A 22366-nucleotide genomic window follows, 5' to 3' on the forward strand; every position below is an offset into this window, starting at 1 on the left:
GCTCCGGCCCCTCATCTGGTTCACTTCTGGAATTTCAGACTTTAAGGCCCCATTCACACTGCACGCGTTTCCAGCCGCGTTTTGGAAACGCGTGCAGGTGGCCGACACGCACGACATCAGACATTGCATAGAGTGCAATGTCTGATGTTCACACTGCATGCGTTCCGGACCTGTGCGGTCCGGGAACGCATGCTGCATGCATTTTTTGTAAAAACGCATGGCTGTCCCATTCACTTTTCAGTGATGGGATCAGCCACGCAACGCACACAAACGCGGATGGCGTGCGTTCGTACGCGTTGCGGTCCGCACGCGTTCCGCACGCATGGCCATCCGCGTTTGTGATGTGAACAGGGCCTAAAGTCTGAAAACCGGGGCCGGAGCATCGGTGAGTGGCTGCGCGGGCACAGGATGTCTGCGGGGGACCATTAGAAGCCCCGGGTAAGTTCAACTCATTTTCCCCCGACCCCCCTACAGTATCCCTTTAAATAATAACTGCCTTTTTATGTTTACTGTAGCATCTTTTTTTATTGCAGGGTTTTTTGTTTTGTTTTTTTTTCTACTAATTTTGTTTGCTCTAAAAACTTTGTTTTTCTACTAACTTTGTTTTTTTTCCTACTAAAAACACATTTTATTCATCTATTTTTTTACTAGGAATATTACAAACAATATTTTTAGCACACTTCTTTTATTTATTTATTGTTTTTTGCACTACTTTATTTTAAAACTAGGAACATGAAATATTTATAGTATGGATTTAATTGATTTAGACAGTCCTTCATGTTGCAGTAAATGTTTATAAATTCGGATGGCTGCAGCATTATCCCCTATGGCAATTTGCCTGCAGGGAAACTCTGCAGACTCGCCCCGATTTCCGCACTAGTGGAAACAGGCCCTAAATATTACATTCTTTTCATGATTGTTGTCCTATAAGTAACTCAGATGTAAGTAACTGGATCTGATGTACCCCTATCTGTCTCTGGTTTTCAGTTGTGTACTCCCCCTTTTTAATGCCTGAAGAAGCAGGACTATACCTTTGAAATGTGTTGCAACACTTTGTGGAATATACCAATAAATTTATGTCTGTTGAAATTGACAGTTTTTGGGTCTGCTTATAGGAGGTAAGTTAGTCCACCACTGCCCTCCAAACATTTTTAACTATTTTAGCCGATTTTATACTTCTGGCGCCTCTGTTTACAACGCTGAATACTTGTATCCACCGTGGTGGAGGGGTGTACTCCCTTTTTCCTATCTACAGAGAGCGACTTCTTAAAGGAAACCAGAGACGGTGAAATCAAAAAGATTTTATACATACCTGGGGCTTCCTCCAGCCCCATACGATCCGATCGCTCCCACACAGCCGTCCTCCGCTGCCCACAGCTACAAGAAACGGGTCCCGTCACTGACGTCATCGGAGCCGGGCTATGCAGGAGAAGTGCGCCCTCTACAGCAGCCACTGGAGAGATACGCAAACAGCACACTTCTCTTACGTCAGACTGACGAAAGAGCGGGAAACCGGTTCTCGTAGCTGTGGGCAGCGGAGGACCGCGGCGTGGGAGCGATCGGGTGCGGATGGGGCTGGAGGAAGCCCCAGGTATGTATTAAATCTTTTTGATTTTCATCTCTGGTTCACTTTAATCCTTAGTGGGGACAGGTCTAATCTCCAGCCTGTACAGTGGTTGCCTAGGAGGTAGCCCTGGTTTGTGAGTATAAATGTGTACTCTTTATCAATATCCATTTACCAGTACATACTACACTATATTGGGCTCTCTGTGTCACTTCTTTATATCTGGCCCTTTCAGTTTATTATTTTTTAGTAATGATAAAAATTCTACACAGAAGAAAATGATTTTACGCCAAAAGAGAGAAACCTAAAACACTCTCACCATTTCTTTCCTGCAGGCAGAATAGTACAGCACCCCAATATGTAACAATGGGGGTTATTTTCTCTGCATACCTGACATAGCTGAACATTAAAAACACTCTGATAAAGGTGTTGGAACCAAAATGATGCTGATAAGACTTCTGCGTTCCGACAGCTCACACAAAGCTCTCATTCACTTCTGCTAAGTCACTTGTTCTAACAAATAGATCATTAATAGGCCATTTAACAAAATGCCAACTTATTCTGGGCAGGTTTCCCAGCGCACAGAGCTTGGGGAGGAAAATGTCGTCCTACAATCAGGGAAGGTGAAAGAGAAGCAGGTACTGCCCTGAGGCTGTCCCCGACATGCAGAACTTGGGCCTGACTTCATCGAGCATTGCCAGGACGGGGATCATACAACGTGCTACCAACATTCCCGCTGAGTGTGCTCCAGCTGTACAATTTACTAACCTTCTGGCAACCTTCACTTCGGTCCAATATGACCCAGTTCAGGTAGTTAAAGGACCAGTTTCATAACTAAGGAGCAGTACTTGGGCCCCAGTATGAGTTTTACATGGGGCCCCAGGCACTCTATTGATGAGGACTCACCAAAACCTGCCAAGGACAGCTGCAGTGTCAGAGAGGTGCAATCAGAGTGAGGAAACAGGTTGTTAAAGGGTCACTATGGCGAAAAATTTTAAAATTTAAAATATGTGCAAACATAAACAAATAAGAAGTATGTTTTTTTCCAGAGTAAAATGAGCCATAAATTACTTTTCTCCTATGTTGCTGTCACTTACAGTAGGTAGTAGAAATCTGACAGAAGTGACGGGTTTTGGCCTAGTCCATCTCTTCATGGGGCGATTCTTAGGGATTTATGTATATTTCAAAAGCACTTAGTGAATGGCAGTTGCTCTATCCAACTGCCAAAAACTGTGTAGCGAGCAGGGAAGCTGGCCAGCATCATTATTTAAATGCTTTTTAGGGAATATCTTTATAAAGAATAAAAGCCTTGCTGAATATCCCCTATGAAGCGATGGACTAGTCCAAAACCTGTCACTTCTGTCAGATTTCTACTACCTACTGTAAGTGACAGCAACATAGGAGAAAAGTAATTTATGGCTCATTTTACTCTGGAAAAAAATGTGCTTCTTATTTGTCTATGTTTGCACATATTTCTAAATTTTACAACTTTTCGCTATAGTGCCCCTTTAAGGATTTCCCACTATGCACATATAGAGGAGTATATTACCAGCACAGCACTAATGAAAAGCTAATAAGATGGATGAAGGAGGGCCCCTAGTGGGCCCCTCTGGTCCAGGGGCCCTGATGCAGTCACAACCTCTGCACCCCCGATTGCTATGGCACTGTGAAGGACCACTATTGCAAAAAATATGAAATTTAAAAAACGTGTATACATATTTATGAAATGTATATTTGTTTTAGGGTTAGGCCTGGGAGCCACTAGCAGTGCTTTTGTGAGCGCTTGTGATTTGGGGATTTAAACAACAAAAACCCCTCTAGTGGGATCACACCGATAGCATTACATCAGCAAGAGCTTTTCCCATCACACGCGCTCATTTGGGCCCATTCACACCTAAAATCTCTAACCACTAGCGATTTGCGGTAGCGTTTTCTGTGGGTGATTTTCACGTGATTTAACACGGAAAAATCACTGTACAAATTTGCGTATTTGGAGCGATCGCAATTAGCGTTTCTATATATGCTAATGGCGATCGCTCCTAAGTCGCCGGAAAAATGCTGCGTGCAACACGTGTGCGATTAGCGATAATCGCGGAACACCCACAATTATCTATGTCGACTGTCTATAGCGGTGTGAACACTGCCATAGACTAATATAGCACTAGTGTTTTTAAAAAACGATAGCGCTTTAGAGATTAGCGGTAATCGCATGATTCCCGCTTAGGTTTGAAAGGGCCCTAAAGGGCTTAGAAAAGCTGTTTCATATTGCTCCTCAGCATCTTGTCAGGATTTGGATGTGGGCTTTGACTTTGCCATTCCAGAACCATCCATCTTTTTGTTTTCATTTCCAAAATCAAGTTTCATCATTTTCTTTCCACTACATTATCAACTCTCCATCTCCACCTTACCTACAGGTAAACCCCCCAACCACCCAAAGTTACCTACATATATACCCCCCAACCACCCGAAGCCAACTATGTACTCACCTACAGAGATCTTCAACTGTAAGGTCCAGATGACATCCCGGTCTCAAGCAAACTCTTCTTCTTGCAACAATGCTGGGATTGCTGGGAAATATCAAACTCGATTTAGGTACAATCAAGAAAATGTATTATAGAGACTTATCCCTCAAAAATCATTGATGATGCCCCAACCCCCACTGTTCAGTGATTTAATGTTTGTTATGATTTTTGAGGGACAAGTCCCCCTAATAATGTTTCTTGTTTGCCCCTGGGTTGAGTTTGATGTTATTATTTGCCACATGGATGCCTATCTATAAATATACAGAGAACGTTATTATTCATAGATAGGAACTTATTTTGCGTTTTGGCAGTCCATTTTTTGCTTACTCATCCCTCACTGACATCTTCGCTGGTACTTATGGACTCCCAATAATAAGACAGCGTAAAATGAGGCAGGGAAATGAGGGCGTACCAGACGCTGCCAGTGCCTGGATGGTGTAATGGTTAAGGGCTCTGCCGCTGACGCAGGAGACCAGGGTTCGAATCTCGGCTCTGCCTGTTCAGTAAGCCAGCACCTATTCAGCAGGAGACCTTAGGCAAATCTCCCTAACACTGCTACTGCCTATAGAGCGCGCCCTAGTGGCTGCAGCTCTGGCGCTTTGAGTCCGCCAGGAGAAAAGCGCGATATAAATGTTATTTGTCATGTGACTTAAGATTATAGCGGTGCACAGAAGGTGATTTGGGCGCGGTCAAAAGACGGAGCCCGAAATACTATAAAAACAGCATAATTTGCCCACCAGCAATAGCAATTCCATGTTTCCCTAGAATCCAATCCACAGTGACTTGGAGGGGGAATAGTAAATATCACCGCCAGGACTTGTGCAGGAGCAGGGTGAGATGTTTTTCGGCTTTGCCCTGTGCACAAATTTCCTTGTGGTGCTGGCTTTGCATGTTTGCTCTTAATAAATATAGGGAGGGACACATTTTATGTTACTTATTGGGGTGAAAATGAGAGAGGACAGAAGGAAAACATTGAGAAATGCACCCTGTATGTATTTACAGAGTTTAGCCTGTCTAATTCCCCCTCATCTGTGTTTAATCACCAGTGTAATTTGATCTCTCAGCTGCGTCACCTCAGGAATCTCCTCTGCCTGGGCAGAACAGCTAATATGTAAACACAGGATGCTAACCCTATGTCTGCTTCCATGAAAGCAGGAAGTAGACACACTGCAGATTTATTGCAGGATTTGTATCAGCTGTAACAAACAAATGTTTTTCTTTGAAGGCCATTATGCTGTTGCGTATCTTTAAAAGCAGAGCGGAAGTTCTGAGTTCAGGTCCGCTTTAAAGGAGCCAATAATAATTAATCCATATATGGGTTTTAAGGCAAATAGGACCACAACCTTTCTGTTTTTAGTTTTTTGTTTTTTGGCCTTCCTCAAATTTAATTGGTGGTTTGGTTTCTAAAAACTGCACTTATTTATTTTTTAAAAAAACTGCAGAGACCTCTATGTCTTTTTTCAACCTAAGAGCTTTGTTCACACTAGAGGTTCTTTGTGATTTTTTTAAGCGCAGGCGATTTTTCAAAATCACCCTGAAAGCGCTTGTGCAATGATTCCCTATGAGAGAGTTCACATCTGCGCGGTTTGTTTCCGATCCGCTCAGAGAAGCGCTGTATGGACCATTTTTGAGGCCATTTTGCCTCAATGGAAGGTATAGGAAAAACGCAAACCGCTCACAAAACCGCTTTATGCGGCGACTTCGTTCGTGTTTTTAAAAACAAATACATTGGGCCTGATTCACAAAGTGGTGCTAACAGTTAGCACGCTGGTGAAAAGCCCTTTATCATGCCTAAACTCAGTTTAGGCATGATAAGTTTAGGTGTGATAAGTTTAGGCGTGATAAGCTTAGGCGTGATAAGTTTAGGCGTGATAAGTTTAGGCGTGATAAGTTTAGGTGTGATAAGTTTAGGCGTGATAAGTTTAGGTGTGATAAGTTTAGGTGTGATAAGTTTAGGCGTGATAAGTTTAGGTGTGATAAGTTTAGGCGTGATAAGTTTAAGCACCAACTGGCAGTGGCGTAGCTACAAACCTCAGGGCCCCGATGCGGAATTTGGACCTGGGCCCCCCCCCCCTTACATTAAATAGCCAGGTATAGGTACCTAGGGTATAGGTAGCCAGGTATCAGTGTTCCAATATAGGTAACCCCGGAATAGGTGCTCCCAGTATAGGTAGCCAGGTAGGGATTAGATTGTAAGTTCCTCTGAGGGTCAGTTAGTGACAAGACAATATACTCTGTACAGTGCTGAGGAAGATGTTGGTGTTATATAAATACTAAATAATAATAATAATAGGTGCCCCAGTATAGGTAGTCAGGAATAGGTGCCTCAGTATAGGTAGCCAAGAGTAGGTGCCTCAGTATAGATAGCCAGGAAGAGAGACAGGGACATGGAGAGAGACAGGGACACAGGAGAGAGACAGGGACACAGGAGAGACACAGGGACACAGGAGAGACACAGGGAAAGAGACGAGGACAGGAAGAGACAGGGACAGAGGGAGAGAGACAGGGACACAGGGAGAGAGACAGCCACAGAGAGAGAGACAGGTACTCAGGAAGAGAGACATCCACAGCGAGAGACACAGGGAAACCGTGAGAGAGACCAGGACACGGAGAGACACAGGGACACAAGGAGAGAGACAGCCACAGGGAGAGACATAGGGACACTGGGAGAGAGACAGCTAAGGACAGAGACAGGGACACAGGGAGAGACACAGAGAGACCCGGGACACCGGGAGAGAGACGAGGACACAAGGAGAGAGACAGCCACAGGGAGAGACACAGGGACACAGGTAGGGTGACAGCCACATGGAGAGAGAAAGGGACACGGGGGGGGGGGGGGGAGACAGCCATAAGGAGAGAGACAGGGACAAGGGGGGGCGTCTATCAAAAAAGGGCGCCTGGAAAAAAGGGCGCGGGGTGTAGCCGAAATTGTACGTTTGAATGCAAAACCATATTTTTGTTTAATATGTTATAAACGATAATTTAGTGCTAAATAGGTTAAATAAACGGAAATGAAATGGCAAAATACCGTCTATAACAGTAAACGAATTCTGAAATAAAACGTCAAATAGCTTTATAGAAAAAACGATATTTACACTTGTATTAAGCATAGTATTAGAATGGTAGGTTTTACAGGTATTTTAGTACAATTATACCTAACTTTAGGGTCACAGATATATCTCCGTATCCCTATCCCTCTCACCTAGACACCCCCCCCCCCCCCCCCCCATTTGTGTAAATACACATAATGTAATAAATTGTATATATGACATATATTGTACTATAACTATGAGTACATTTGAAATCGGCGCCGGTAGACTTGGGCGCAGGATACAGCAGTATATAGCTGATCCTGCTTCTGCACAAGTCCGGGCCGATTTAATTACTATTCCCCCTCCAGGCCGACATGGATAGTGGGGGAATGAAATAATTCGGCTTCCGGCGATTGCTGGAGGCCGAATTATTATGTTTTTAAGCAACGTCGGCTCAGTCTTCTGACGGCTCCGACGTTACTCACTGAGCACTTCAATAGGAATGATTCCTATTGAAATCTATGGAGGCGCCGGCTGCGCCCAAATCTAGCAGCGCTCAAAAGCACTGCTCCGATAACTATACCTAACCTTACTCTCACACAGAGCCCTCCCTGTACCTATCCCTAACCCCTAGACCCCCCTGGTGGTGCCTAAACCTAAGACTCCCCTGGTGGTGCCTAAACCTAAGACCCCCCTGTTGGTGCCTAAAACTAACCACCCCCCTGGTGGTGCCTAAACCTAACCACCCCCCTGGTGGTGTATATTGCACTGTAACTATACCTAACCCTCCCTGTACCTATCCCTAACCCCTAGACCCCCCTGGTGGTGCCTAAACCTAAGACCCCCCCTGATGGTGCCTAAACCTAAGACCCCCCTGGTGGTGCCTAAACCTAAGACCCCCCTGCTGGTGCCTAAACCTAAGACCCCCCTGGTGGTGCCTAAACCTAAGACCCCCCTGGTGGTGCCTAAACCTAAGACCCCCATGTTGGTGCCTAAACCTAAGACCCCCCTGTTGGTGCCTAAAACTAACCACCCCCCTGGTGGTGTATATTGCACTGTAACTATACCTAACCCTCCCTGTACCTATCCCTAACCCCTAGACCCCCTAGTAATGCCTAAACCTAACCATCCCCACTGCACAAAACACACTAAACACATATAAACAATAATATATTTAATCCTTAAAATACTTCACTCCAAATAACATGAATAAAATAATGTATATATTTGTCATAGAATAAGTAGCCTTAAAATCACGTATACATTAATAATAATAGAAGTAGAAAAAGGTATATATAATATATATACACATACAATAGATAGCCTTACAATCACTTATGCATTAGAAATCTTAAAATAACAGTAATATTGAAAGTGATATTTTAGTAACTATAATCAACGCATTATAAGTGTAAAAACAAAGTTAATACCAAAAGCGATGTATTTCTAATACAATAAGGTTGAAAACGATATTTAAGCATTATACATATGAAAACGAATTTTAAATGATAAAAGAAGTGTAAACGAAATTTTAGTTGTAATAGGTTTGTAAGCGTAATTTTAAAACGAAAAAAAAACTAGTTAAAACTCATATAAGCGAAATTTACAAACGAAAAAATAAGTATAATGCAAAGTCAAAACGAACTTGTAAACAATATTTGTTATAAACTTTATCCTGTAAACGGAGCCTTTTGTTAACACGATCCCTGTAAAACGCTATTTCTCGGGCGCCCTTTTTTCCTGTCAGGCGCCGGATAGCCGATATTTTGCATTGCAGTCTATGGCGGCGCCCTTTTTGTCCACTATCCCTGTGCGCCCTTTTTTACTAGCCCGCAAGGGGGGGGGGGGGGGGGGGGAGACAGCCATAGGGACTAGGGAGAGAGACAGGGACACAGTAGGAGAGGCAATGCAGCCCGGACTTACAAAGCTCCAGACTCCTCGACCTCCCCACTGACTGTCTATGGCAGCAGTCCAGCAGAATTGCAGGCGACAAACACGACTTTCCCACACTGACAGTGACTCTGGCTGAACCTGCAGCTCACTCGAGGGATATGGGAGGAGCCAGGCCAGCCAGAGATCAGTGAAGGGCCAACTGGAGCGTGGAGGGGGCGGTCCAGAAGGTCAGGATGGAGTGAGTGACAGCAGCTGCAGAGAGGAGATGATGAGTAATCTCCTCAGAGATCAGAGCCAGCCCAGACAGTAGAGATGGAAATTCCGGCTCTTCTCAGAGAATCGGCTCTTCTGAATCGGCTCCCATTAAAGAGCCGGCTCTTACGGCTCTGAATCGGCTCTTCATTAAATATCACTAGACACCACTCAGAATCGGAGTAAAAGCCCCGCCCCCGTTTCCATGACAACTCCAGACTGCTTCTCTGACTGGGGCAATCCCTCCTGCTACTGCTCTGCTCCGCCCCATACACTCCTACAAGCTGCAAGAGGAGAACTACATCTACCAGAATGCCTCAGCGCCCTTTATTACAGAGCTAAAAACCCATCACTACCAGACAGCGTGACTTTGTTGTGTGTGTGACGTATAGCAGTCACACACACTGAAGTGGCCGCTGCTGTCTTAAGAGAGCGAGGGAGGGGAGATAATTACTTTGGAGATCAGGCAGGCAGATAGTGCGTGGATGTGTCTGCACGCACTGTGTCTTGGAGCCGCAAATGGAGCCTGCCGGAGCCGGCCAGGTTAATTAAGTGCCGGCCGCTGCCAGTATAAAACACACGCACAGACGGGGGGCCCCGGAGCCCTCCCCTCAGGCTGCAGGAGCCGGGCCCAGTCGCAGGTGCGACCGCTGCGACCTCGGGCCCTACGCCCGTGCCAACTGGGTTAGCACCGCAGTGCACAGCTGATCAAAAGTTTTGCGCTAGCAAAGTCTGGTGCACTTTGCATAAAGTTTAATGGTGCTGCTTTGCATGCGGGACTTTGCAAGCGATCTAAAGTTATCTAAACGTATCATGCCTAAACTTATCACACCTAAACTTATCACACCTAAACTTATCATGCCTAAACTTATCACACCTAAACTTATCACACCTAAACTTATCATGCCTAAACTTATCACACCTAAACTTATCACGCCTAAACTTATCACACCTAAACTTATCACGCCTAAACTGGCTTTTCACCAGCGTGGTGCAATGATTATCACGCCTAAAGTCTCTAACTGGGTTAGCACCGCTTTGTGAATCGAGCCCATTGTATTTATTATTTTCCGGATCAAAAAACGGAAGTGCTCTGCAAAAGCGCTTACAGAAATCGCCGGGAATGGGAAAAAAATTGCATCAAAAAAAGTCCAAGCGAATGTGAGCGGAACGCAATGTGAACGAGGCCTAGCTGTGCAGCTAAAAAAAGTGTAAATTCCAGGAAAGTAAATGATATCGGATACATGTCTCTATTTATGGAATCCAAAACAAGGAACGGATTAATGACCTACTATGGCACGGAGGGGACACGCCAACAAGTGCACCGGTCATGTCCAGATTACAAGCCGGTCCTGTCCCCGTGGCGTTCCTGTGTGAGAAGGACACATTCAGCAGACAAGCAGGGAAACAGCCTCTCAATAGCGTATTGTTGCCGACATATTTAAATAATTAACCAGCATCACGTCTGAGCATTTCTGCCCTGAAACCTTTCCTAACCCGATGCGAAGTATTTCTGAGCAGATGCCAAGCCCGGGACACAAAGCTCTCCATTCAGGGCAGAGGCTGCTGAGGAGGCTTCGGGCCTCCATGATGATAGGTTACTGGTGGGCAGCGCTCTGGAGGACACACAGCTAAAAATAAGGGAGACATTTTCTCTTACAACAAATGGAATTTCTGTAGGTCGGCGAAACCAGTTGTCAGAAGTTTACTTTTCTAGCACCTTGTGAATGGAAATCCGATATACCTGACTCGTTCGTTTTAAATTAAAACTCTTTTCTATGTTTACCTTTTCTATCTTTATTAATTGTGAGTTTTTTTTTTTCTACTAACTTTCTTTGTTCTAAAAACTTTTGTTTTTCTATTAACTTTGTTTTTTGTTTTCTTTCTACTAAAAACACATTATATTCATTTAATTCTTTATTAGGAATATTTCAAAAAAACTTTCTAGCATCCAAATACAAAAACATAGGGGATATCAACCTCCTCTCTATTCAGTTTAACTCGTCTCACCTATATATAGGTAATTTCCATAAACAGCAGAAATAGGGAGCTCTGAGTATAAGCATACAAAATCTTTAATTACCAATATCAAAAGGTTACAACCATTAGCACAACAATTTGTTGGTTGTAACCTTTTAATATTGGTAATTAAAGATTTTGTATGCTTATACTCAGAGCTCCCTATTTTTGCTGTTTATGGAAATCTTTTTAGCATGCTTCTTTTATGTATTTATTGTTTTTGCACTACTTTATTTTAAAACGAGGAACATGAAATATTTATAGTATGGATTTCATTAGACAGTGCCTGAATCCCTCATGTTGCAATAAATGTTTAAAAACAAGGGCAATACAAGGAATACATGGCTGGACAGCACACGCGGGGCATACATGTTATTAAGGCAACGGGAAATTGGGCATATGGTAAAGCCAAAAAACACCTCACCCTGCTCCTCCAAAAGTCCAGGTGCCGTTAATTACTATTCCCCCTCCAGGCCGCCACTGACACTGAAGAAAGACGTAATTTGCCTTCCAGCTATTGATGGCGGCCGTGTAGTGCTGTTTTTATCGTAATTTGGGCTCTGGCTCTTTACTGAGCCCTGCTATAGCCGTAATTTACACTACAGCCTATAACGGCACCAGCTGCACCCAAATCTCGCACTCTGACTCGCACTCTGACTCGCACTCTGACTCGCACTCTGGGCCCAATTCAACTTACTTTTTCTCTTAGGGCCACATTCGCACTTGAGCGTTTTGCCGGCGATTTCGGCAAAACGCTCAAACGCTAGTGCTTTTCAAAGTGCTAGGGTAATTAAAGTCTATGGGCCCGTTCTCATTTGGGCGGTTTGCGCAAATTGCCGCAAATCACCTAAAAACGCTAAACGCAAACGTGTAGCCTGCACCATTTTCAGGCGATTTTCCGGCGATTGCGCTTCAGTGCTATAGAAGCGCAAAACGCGATCGCTAAAAAATCGGCAGGTGTGAATGGTGATTTTTTTTTTTTGGCGTTAATCGCCAAAAAACACCAGAGCAAAACGCTAGCAAAATTGCTAGCGTTTTGCGATCAGCAAGTGTTAATGGGCCCTTAGGCAATATTTTCACACCTTTTAAAGTGACACTGAAGGAAAAAAAAAACTTATGATATAATGAATTGTATATTTGGTACTTATCCGTTAGCCGGGCACATCCGGCAGGTGGCGCTGTTGTAGCGAATTTGGATGCGCTGTTGTATCTAATTTGTATCTAATTCCATTCATAGTTACTGAACGTAGTACTGTGTGAATGGAAGCGCCGCAGGTGGCGCTAATTACATTGTTGATACGCACGATACAGTGTGTTAATGGCAAGGAATATACATTGTATTTGAAGTGGCCGGAATGAAAATGAAGGCGGCGGCAATGTAACACATGAAGCCGCCGCCGCCTTCGTCTGTTCTCCCCCTTTGTCCTCTCGCTTCTATACAACACTGCCAGCTGGGGGGGACACGCGTGTCCCCCCACAGTCGTTCGTCGCAAGGAAACAAGCAGGCTTCCCTGCCGCGACGAACGACTCTGGGGGGACACGCGTGTCCCCCCCAGCTGGCAGTGTTGTATAGAAGCGAGAGGACAAAGGGGGAGAACAGACGAAGGCGGCGGCGGCTTCATGTGTTACATTGCCGCCGCCTTCATTTTCATTCCGGCCACTTCAAATACAATGTATATTCCTTGCCATTAACACACTGTATCGTGCGTATCAACAATGTAATTAGCGCCACCTGCGGCGCTTCCATTCACACAGTACTACGTTCAGTAACTATGAATGGAATTAGATACAAATTAGATACAACAGCGCATCCAAATTCGCTACAACAGCGCCACCTGCCGGATGTGCCCGGCTAACGGATAAGTACCGTATATTTAGTACGTATAATGCATAGAACATTAGTAGCAAAGAAAATAGTCTCATATTTTTATTTTCAGTTATACAGCTTTTTTTAATAGCATTGCATCATCCTCTAATATTACTCAAACTACACGCTGTATTTTAAACTATGACATGGAGCAGAGCTAATGACCCTTTGAACTTCTCTGCAGTAAAATCTTATCAGAAGTTGCCTTTCACAGTTTGATGTATAAGTGCTTCAGAAAACAGCACTGTAGCCAACCAAGTTTAGTCATAAAACTCAGAGAAGTTTTTTTGCATAGATAACAAGTAAAGTTTCTTAACTCTTCCTGTACTGGAAACAATATGAGACTCATATCTCTGCTGCTAATGTCCTATTTCTTAGCTGCACTATGCATACAATTCATTATGTCATACGTTTATTTTCCCTTCAGATTCCCTTTATAGCCAGACACACAGCCAGGACTGGTGATTTACAGCCCCCTATAGCTTATTCCATGTTATTGCGCTATATAATCCACCTTGCAGGCAGCTGATTCAGGATGTTTCTTTCATTCATTTTGTAGGTAATTTCTTGCCCATGTAAAGCCGAGAACTTATACCATCTGGTTTAGGAACGCTAAATTGTACTTGGCTTAGCTTTTCCTATGGCTTGTGGGAGGGCGCTGTGGTCCTGATCATCTACAGTCCTAGTGGTTCTGGCTCCCCTCCACATGACTGGGTACTGTGTAATGCCTTACAAGATTTCTAGAATAACAGCCATACACACACCTGCAGGACTACCCTGATTATTATTACGATATGTTTCCACTGCAGGTGTGTGAGCTAATGCAGCTGGATGACTTCAGTTCAGACTGACCTTTTACAAATTCTCATTAAGGTCTAATGTGACTCAGGTGAGGGTTGGAAACTCCATCTACCTAACTGACAGCTTTTATATAATTCAGTAAAGTATGGCGTCTTGTTTAGCCAATGCTAAATGGGTGTGTCTGCCTCCTCACAATGTAGTGCAAAAACTCTATAACCGTCCCAGAGTAGACTTCTCATGCTTAGGGTAAGCTGCATGTCTCGGCATATCCAGGTTTAGCGAACCCAGGTAAGCCGGCGATCAGCATGCTTGACAGGTAGCCATGTTTTTTTCAGATGTTGGCATCAGCCTGATTGGTTGTTGTGGCCAATGAAAACTATATTTGCTTCCTTTATTTTACTGCCCTGAAAATGAAGAATTCCTGGCTTGTAAAGATCATTTGTGACGTCAGGTTCCCTTATCTCAGGGCGAGCTTTACCGTATGTCATTCATGGCTAATCCTAGCCTGTCCATAAGAGCCGCAGGACACACAACGAGGTGGCTTATAACGATCTAACAACTTGTTACCGCTCTGATCTCCTAATTGTTTATCCCTGAAATATCACTGCACTGTCAGACTTCTTTCCTGTCCATCATATCTCCAAAGGATCCTGTCAACCAGGGGAAAAAAATAAAGTTCTGTAAGGCTCGGTTCACAGCAGGACATTGCGTTCTGATGCGACGTTAAAGTCGCAATGTGATCTTACAACAAAAAAAGTAGTAACGCAGATTAACGCTGCATTACCGTTGCATAAAATAGGTACAGTGAAGCATACAGGCTATGAAAATTATGCTTCTCTTCATCGCACTGTGAATGTTGCATACACTTCTCATTGCAGTAAGCTGCGATATCAGACTTTATAACACAGTAACGCAACGTCCTACTGTGCATCTAGCCAGAGTCAGTGAAAAACATACAGCCAATAAAAAAACAAACTAGCCAATAAAAAATAAAAAAACATACAGAAACCAGTAAAAGAAGAAGAAAATTACTATATACACTCTTGATAGCATCCTCAGCCAGGTCACTATCTGCATGGAGTTTGTATGTTCTCCCTGTTTTTAAACAGAAGCATACTTAAGTTGCAGATGATCTGTAGTGAAAATGACATAATGAATTAAAATCTATATATTTTTTTTCCAATATTTATTCGTAAATTATTTAGTCAGTGGTTGCCTATTATAGAATCTTTCCTCTCCCTGATTTACATTCTGACATTTATCACTGGTGGTGACATCCTTAGCTCTGCCAGGTGATCTGTACGGAATGTTCGTTACTGAGAGTTCTGTGCACAGAGGGAGATGCTGCTTGCCTGGCAGTTGGAAACAGCCGTTATTTCCCACAATGCAACGAAGTTCACAGACAGGAAACTGCCAGGACCATGGTCATGACATCACACTGTGGGAGGGGTTTCACCACAATATTAGGCATACAGAGCCCCCTGATGATTCGTTTGAGAAATGGAAAAGATTTCTCATGGGAAAGGGGGTATCAGCTACTGATTGGGATGATTATGTTAAATGATGTTTCCCAACGTCGGGTAACATCGCCAACAATATCGCCTCGTGGGTAGAAGGCTATACGTAAGTATGACTTCTTTAACCCGAGGTTTGCCTCTAGCACACTTTTAAAAAAAAGTGTCTAAATTTGGGCTTTGAAACTCCCACAAAGACATAGTTTAGAGATGTTTATATGTTATATTCATTGAAATGCTGCATTTCCATTGCGTTGATAATAATGTCCCTTTCATCAAAGCCGAGGCTGGAAAGTCCCCGGAATATTGCCGGCCGCCCCCCTCGCATGGCACGCCGCTGCCCCCTTGTTATTCCGCCAGCTATACTCACATAACAGGGGAACGTCTTGCTGCTGTTACAAGGTTGGAAAATAAGAGCAGCAGCCAAACCGAGTCTCCACGGCCGCCCGCGGCAGAGGTGACTTCAACCTACACTTCTGGCCGATTCCCGAGACCACATCCTGAGATGAAGTAGGTTGAGTTACCGAACATGGAATATGTTCCATCTGCTCAAACTGTTGTGCTTGTTCCTAGGATGGGAATTCAATCTTTTCAAGAAATGAGGTCATGCGAGAGAAAGCTGAGCGAGAAGTGATGTCAGGAGTATCTCGAGAAGCCTTCCGAAGGTCGAGTCTCTCATCTCCAGTTGGCAAATATTTATCGATACTTATTATGAGGTGGGCTAAATTACGAGTAGGAAAGCAGAGTGGAAAAAAAGGATTGTTTTCTGACAAGTGGAAACCAATCAACTGTCAATTATTTTTTCTGTAAGCTGAACTTAAAGAGGAACTCCAGTGAAAATAATGTAATAAAAAAGTGCTTCATTTTTACAATAATTATGTATAAATGATTTAGTCAGTGTTTGGCCATTGTAAAATCTTTTTTTTTTTTTTTTTTTAACTTTAGCTTTTTTATTAGGTATTAAAAGCAGTTACAATGTATAACAGAACATATTGAGGCAAGTCTAAACAGTATAAACAGTACGCAAGATATATTCAGAATGTACGTTGAGTTAAAGTCCCGGTGAGCCTCTTGGATGCAAAGAGATTAAGAATATATCTAATGTTAGATTAGTCCATTAGCTGTGGATAAAGAACAGTTTAGCTATTTACTTAAGATAGACTCCATTCGATTATTTAGTTCTTCCATGAAGGAACCTGGGGAGGGATATAAAGGCCAGGGGGTAGGAAAAGGAAAAGGAAAAAAGAGGGGGGGGGGAGGGTAGGGGGAAGGGGAGAGGCAGGTGTAGGGGGGAGGGAGGTCAGGGGTGGGGATAACAGTAGGGTCCATAGGTAGTTGCAAAAGTAGTAGTAAGGAATTAAGACGTTGGGGAGTCTTTAACACTTAACAACAATAATAGTCTCCATGGTTTATCGAATATGTGCATGCTTTTAGGACCTGAGTCCTGCTACAAACGTACTATTAAAATTTCAGGGCTAGCTTGTGGTAGGAATATAAGATGCAGAGTCTTCAGAACATGCTTGATCTATTTCTTAGTTGATGACAGTGCATAAGTTGAGCTGCAGTGTAATTACCTACTTCCATATGTCCATCTAGGCCTAAACTCTGAGGGTTAGGTATATTTATTGTGGTGATGTGGTTTAATTTTGAGAAGTTTTGTTTGATATAAAGGGGTTGCTCTTGAATTTTGAATAGAGGGTTTTAACTCGACCTCATGTTGTTTTAAGTCAGTGTCTTCCAGTCAATATCGAATACGGTCTCAGGGGATTGAGTTTGAGGTAAGCTGTCGTTGTATCTAAGTTTTTTTTCGAGTGAGATATTGTAGTCAACCTTGGATTGTAGTTGGCCAAGGGAAGGAATGTCCATTGTTGCCCATTTGGATAAAATAAGTGATCTTGCTGCACACAGAATATGGGTGACTTGTAGTTTTCTGTTTAATGTCACTTTGTTCATATTCAAATGTAGAAGAGCCATTTCAGGTTTTAGTCTGGATTGGTTTTTTTAGGATTTTATTGAGTAGAGAATTTATGGACGACCAAAAGGGTTGGATCAGTGGGCATTCCCGTAGTAAATGGAAAATAGTACCAGTCTCCTGACACCCCCTCCAACATAAAGCTGAGTGGTCAACTGAAAAGGTGGCTAGCCTCCTTGGGGTGTAATGCCATTTGAATACTATTTTATATAGGGTTTCTTTGTGTTGCACACATTTAGAATATTTATGTAGCGATTGAGATGCAGCTAGGAATTGTGAAATGGAAATTTCAGATCCGAGGTCTGATGACCAGGCTTTTAGGTATTTCTCCAAAGGATTTTTGGATGAGCTGATGATACTATCGTACCAACTGGATATTCCACCTTTCAGTTGTATTGATGTTTTGAAAAAGGGGAGAATTTGCTTAGGGAGTTCTGGTATCGATAGCTGGGTATATGCCACTAGGTGACTTATTTGGTTATAAATGAATTGTTGATGGGAAGGAAGATCAAATTCTTCTTGTAGCTGTGTGAAACTTTTAAGGGAATTATTGTTAAATATGTCATTAATAAGGGAGATACCTTTTCTTTCCCAGGATTGGATATTAACATAAGGTATTAAAGTATTTATAGTCTTAAGTGGTATATTTGGGGTAAAGGTGTCTGGAAGTTGGTTATTTTTAATTTTTTTCATATATTGATTCCAAGCTGATACAGTTGCCTGGGTTGTGGGTAGGGAAGTTTTTATAGGTTTATCCGTCATGATTGAGTTAGCTATAAACAGTTTAGGAAGCGTTTGAGAGATATCTTTTTCTATTTGGACCCATAGTTTATCGTTTTTATCTTTCCACCATTCCATGGACATACTAAGAATAGAGACTAGGTAATATGATTTAATACATGGGAGACCTAGGCCTCTGTGGAGATATATTGAGGTGCTGATGCTGTTAAGGATAATACAGTAATATATTTTCATTTTCCCATTTTTATATCGGCTGTGGTATGTCAAAGGTGTAGATATGCAGGCTAGATTCATGGACTGTTCATGTATTTGTGTGGGTGGGTCATTTGCATCTAAAGAGGTCTTCAGTGAATAAGACCAGTCACCTTCAATAGGCAAGAAAGCAGCTCATTAGTCCACTAGCAGTCACGTTTGATCTGCTGTCCCAGGTGTGATTGTCTGCGTCTGTCTACAGGCAATAACAGGCAATCTTTTCATGTATGTGCTAATATACACTTTACCCAAGGAAATAATGTGGAGGAAGCTTTTCGATGTCTGGTAGGATACAATCTCACCTATTGAATTCTGCAAACTTCAAGAAGCTAAAACAGGAACCCCTTTGAAGTTTGCATATCACAAGAAAGATTATGACAAGCGTTCGGTGATGTCACAAACGGGGAAACTGCATTAGTTCCTGGGGGCTGGACATTAAATGCCCCAGGGGACACTTCGGACTATTTAAGCTGGCCCAGGACAGCCACCGGTATCTGCTCTTGGAGTTAGCGCCTAGCTAGAGTTGATCTCGACTTCTGGTCGAACAAGCGGCATGCTCCTGCCGACAACGTTGAGACCTTCAAGTTGGTAACGTTTTTTTAATCCCCATTTTTATTTTACGCAAATATCCGTGTGTGTTATCTTTGTAACTTTTATCTTTGTAACATTTTTACTTTGTCTTTTGGTAATCTTTTGTATATATTAAGTTCTGCATTGTTCTATGTTTTTATGGAATATTAAATCATTATTTAATAAGCTTGACTTCTGCCGTACTAAACTAACACTCATAGCCTAGAGGAGACTGCAGTGTAGCTGTGTATAAGTCCATGCCTAATTTGTATGCTTGAGCAACACTACCATATGAAATTGTAATTGCATTGTGTGTGGGGGCGTTTGTCATACGTTGGCCTAAAGCGCGCAGCTGACCCAACGTACGAAACGCCAGTGCGAGTAGCTAACAGTATCGTTCGGAACGACTGTTAGCGGTTGTGCGTCACTATAGTGTAAGATTGCAACGGTGTGTGTGTGTGCGTGGCGCTCTCGTATTTGGCCTAAGCGCAGAGCTGACCCAAATACGAAAGCGCAGATTGCGTATTGAGCACTCGATAGCTGAGTGAACGGGTCTAGCAACGCTAGTGGTGGCAGTGGGAAGTGTTTGAGGGGGTTCCAGCCTTGTTTGTAGCTTAAATAAGGCTGTTCCCCGCTTAATCTGGTCAAACCCGCAGTCGGGAACCGTATACGCAGGCGTGCCGCGGGCCGGTTCCTGACATAATTGGCTGGCAGCGGTGGGATCGTTTAGTACATTAGTACGCAGTGTAGCTCGCTATTCTGAGTATTAAAGGCTGGAAGCTTGCTAGAAGCAACTAGCCTACAGAAGTCTACTCAGTGCAGAATCTATATACGTTTTTTTTTGTTCAAAGATACACACTTGGTATTTGCTTTCCCTTCCCCCCTTTTTTCTTTTTCTTTTTTTTGCAACACGATGGCTCAGAAAGCATCCAGCTATGCAAGGCAAAACAAAGAGATACTACTCAACCTGTGTGAGCACAAAGGCATCGAGACGGTGAGCGGCCAGACTAAGGAGCAGTTAGTTCGTGCGCTCGAGGAGCATGAAGAGGCAGAGCGAGCCCGTGCTTCAACGTCAGCGGATGCAGCTCACGACACGCCAGAGGAGGAATCGATCCCGCCACAGGATACGAGTGGAGACGATGTCCTGGATGATCCACCGAACACGGAGATGACATCTCTGGAAGCCGACCTACAGCTACTAGGTTCGGCTGAGCCCGAACTGCGCCTAAAGCTGATTCTGGAACATCGGCAAGCAGAGAGGGAAATACGACAAGCCCAGAGGGAACAAGCTTCCCAGCGACTCCAGGCCGAGAGGGAAAGACTCCAGGCCGAGAGGGAAAGACTCCAGGCCGAAAGGGAACAAGTTGCACAGCGACACCAGCTGGAGCTGTCTAAACTCCAGCAGCAGAACCGGTCTGCTGGACCCGCAGAACGCGAAGGTGAGCGAGTCCACAGAATCCCCCTGGATAAGTTCCCCGCTATGGACAAGGACTCTGACATAGACATTTTCCTACAGGGGTTTGAAAGGACTTGTCGGCAGTATGGGGTGCCCCGTGAGCAGTGGGCAAGATACCTCACACCAGGGCTGAGAGGCAAGGCCCTGGAGGCGTTTGTGAGTCTCCCCCAGGAGGAAGAAACAGACTTTGAGGCAATTAAGAAAGCCATTATTGCGCGATACCACCTCACGCCAGAAGTGTATCGCAAACGTTTCAGGACAGTGCAGCGAGGTCCTAATGACAGCTACCTGGATCATGCTTGCAACCTGCGCACTGCCTTCCAGCAGTGGTTAAAAGGACTGTCGGTTGAAACCTTTGAGGCCTTGCAGGAACTGATGATAAAAGACCAGTTCCTACACACCTGTCCTGTTGATGTCCGGCTGTTTGTGCTGGATCGAGAACCAAAGACAAGTGGATGAGGCTGCGGAAATGGCCGATTCCTATACGGCCCATAGAGCACCCGAGTCCCGGAGGACTACTATGCCCAGTTGGAGAGGAGAACAGATTTCTAAACCTGTTTCACCCAGCACCCAGAGGAGGCAAGCACCACTGTCTCCTGGATTCAGGCAACCAACCACTGACACTCGGAAATGCTTTGTATGTGACAGGGTGGGTCATATCAGCACGACTTGCCCAGAGAGGAAGAGGGAGGCCCCAAAATCCAGTGAGGCCTCAAACCCCCGGGAAGTCCCAACTGCTCTGTGTGCTACCAGGAATGCCACTGGCTATGCAGAGAATCTGCAGCTTGTCACGGTTGGGGGTACAATTGCCACTGGGCTGAGAGACACTGGAGCAGAAGTGACTCTCATACATCCCCTGCTTGTGAACCCGGAGCAGTACATACCGGGGAAAATGATTGCTGTCAGAGGAATTGGGGGTGTCGCCCCAGCCATACCCACCGCCTTGGTCCACCTGAATTGGGGGGCCGGCAGCGGAGTGAAAGAAGTTGGGGTAACCGACAAAATCCCCACCAACGTTTTGCTGGGTACTGACCTGGGACGGTTAGTAGCCCGGTATGAGCCTACTCCAAACCCTGTGGGGCCTGCATCCCCAGCGGAAGTTCAGGACTCTTGCAAGGTACTGTTTGATAATGCTGTGCAAGTGGGGAGTGCTGGTGAGGCCCCAGGGGCTATGGACTGTGTGCTAGGAGCCAGCCCTAGTGATTCTCCAGTGCCTAGGCCTGGAGTGGGGCCTGTTGATCCGGAGAATGCCGAAACTGATGATGTCCTTTATGACGCACGGACTATCGAGGCGATCGATGCAGGAACTGTTGATGATACTTGTGAAGTGCTGAGTAGCAATGTGTGTAATGATACAGATAATGTGGATGTTTTATGTGATGTTATAAATGTCAATATGTATAAGACGGATAATGTTGATATTATATGTGTTGTGCTACATAATGATGCTTGTCCTGTGGACACTCCGTCGGCTGCAGGAGTAACCAGCAATGGTCGCTGGGCTGCAGCAGATGGATTGCCCACTGAAGGGGCAGACGGCACCAGGCCGGGTCTTCCCCCTTCCGATGGTTTTAAGACCAAAGGTGATGTGGTTTGTGATACGTGTAATGTGGACGCTCCCTCCGCTGCAGTGGTAACCCGCAGCGCTAGCGAGTCTACAGCACAGGGACTGTCCACCGAAGTGGCAAATGTTGCTGGGTCAGCCACATCCAATCCGGAACCTGGCCCGGAGGGCCCAGGAGCCTCTCCGTCTGCAGCCTTCCTGGAATGTGTGACAGGCAGCACTGAGCTCTCTGGGGCTGTTCGATTTGACAGCAGCCTGGAAGAGCTCAGGGGGCTAGCCAGCAGGTCACCAGCTGGGAGGGGCGGGCTGAGAGGGTTCTGGGAAGTTATTCCCTCTGAGCTGTCTGA

This window comes from Hyperolius riggenbachi, chromosome 9 (genome assembly GCF_040937935.1).
Source record: "Hyperolius riggenbachi isolate aHypRig1 chromosome 9, aHypRig1.pri, whole genome shotgun sequence".
Lineage (NCBI taxonomy): Eukaryota > Metazoa > Chordata > Amphibia > Anura > Hyperoliidae > Hyperolius > Hyperolius riggenbachi.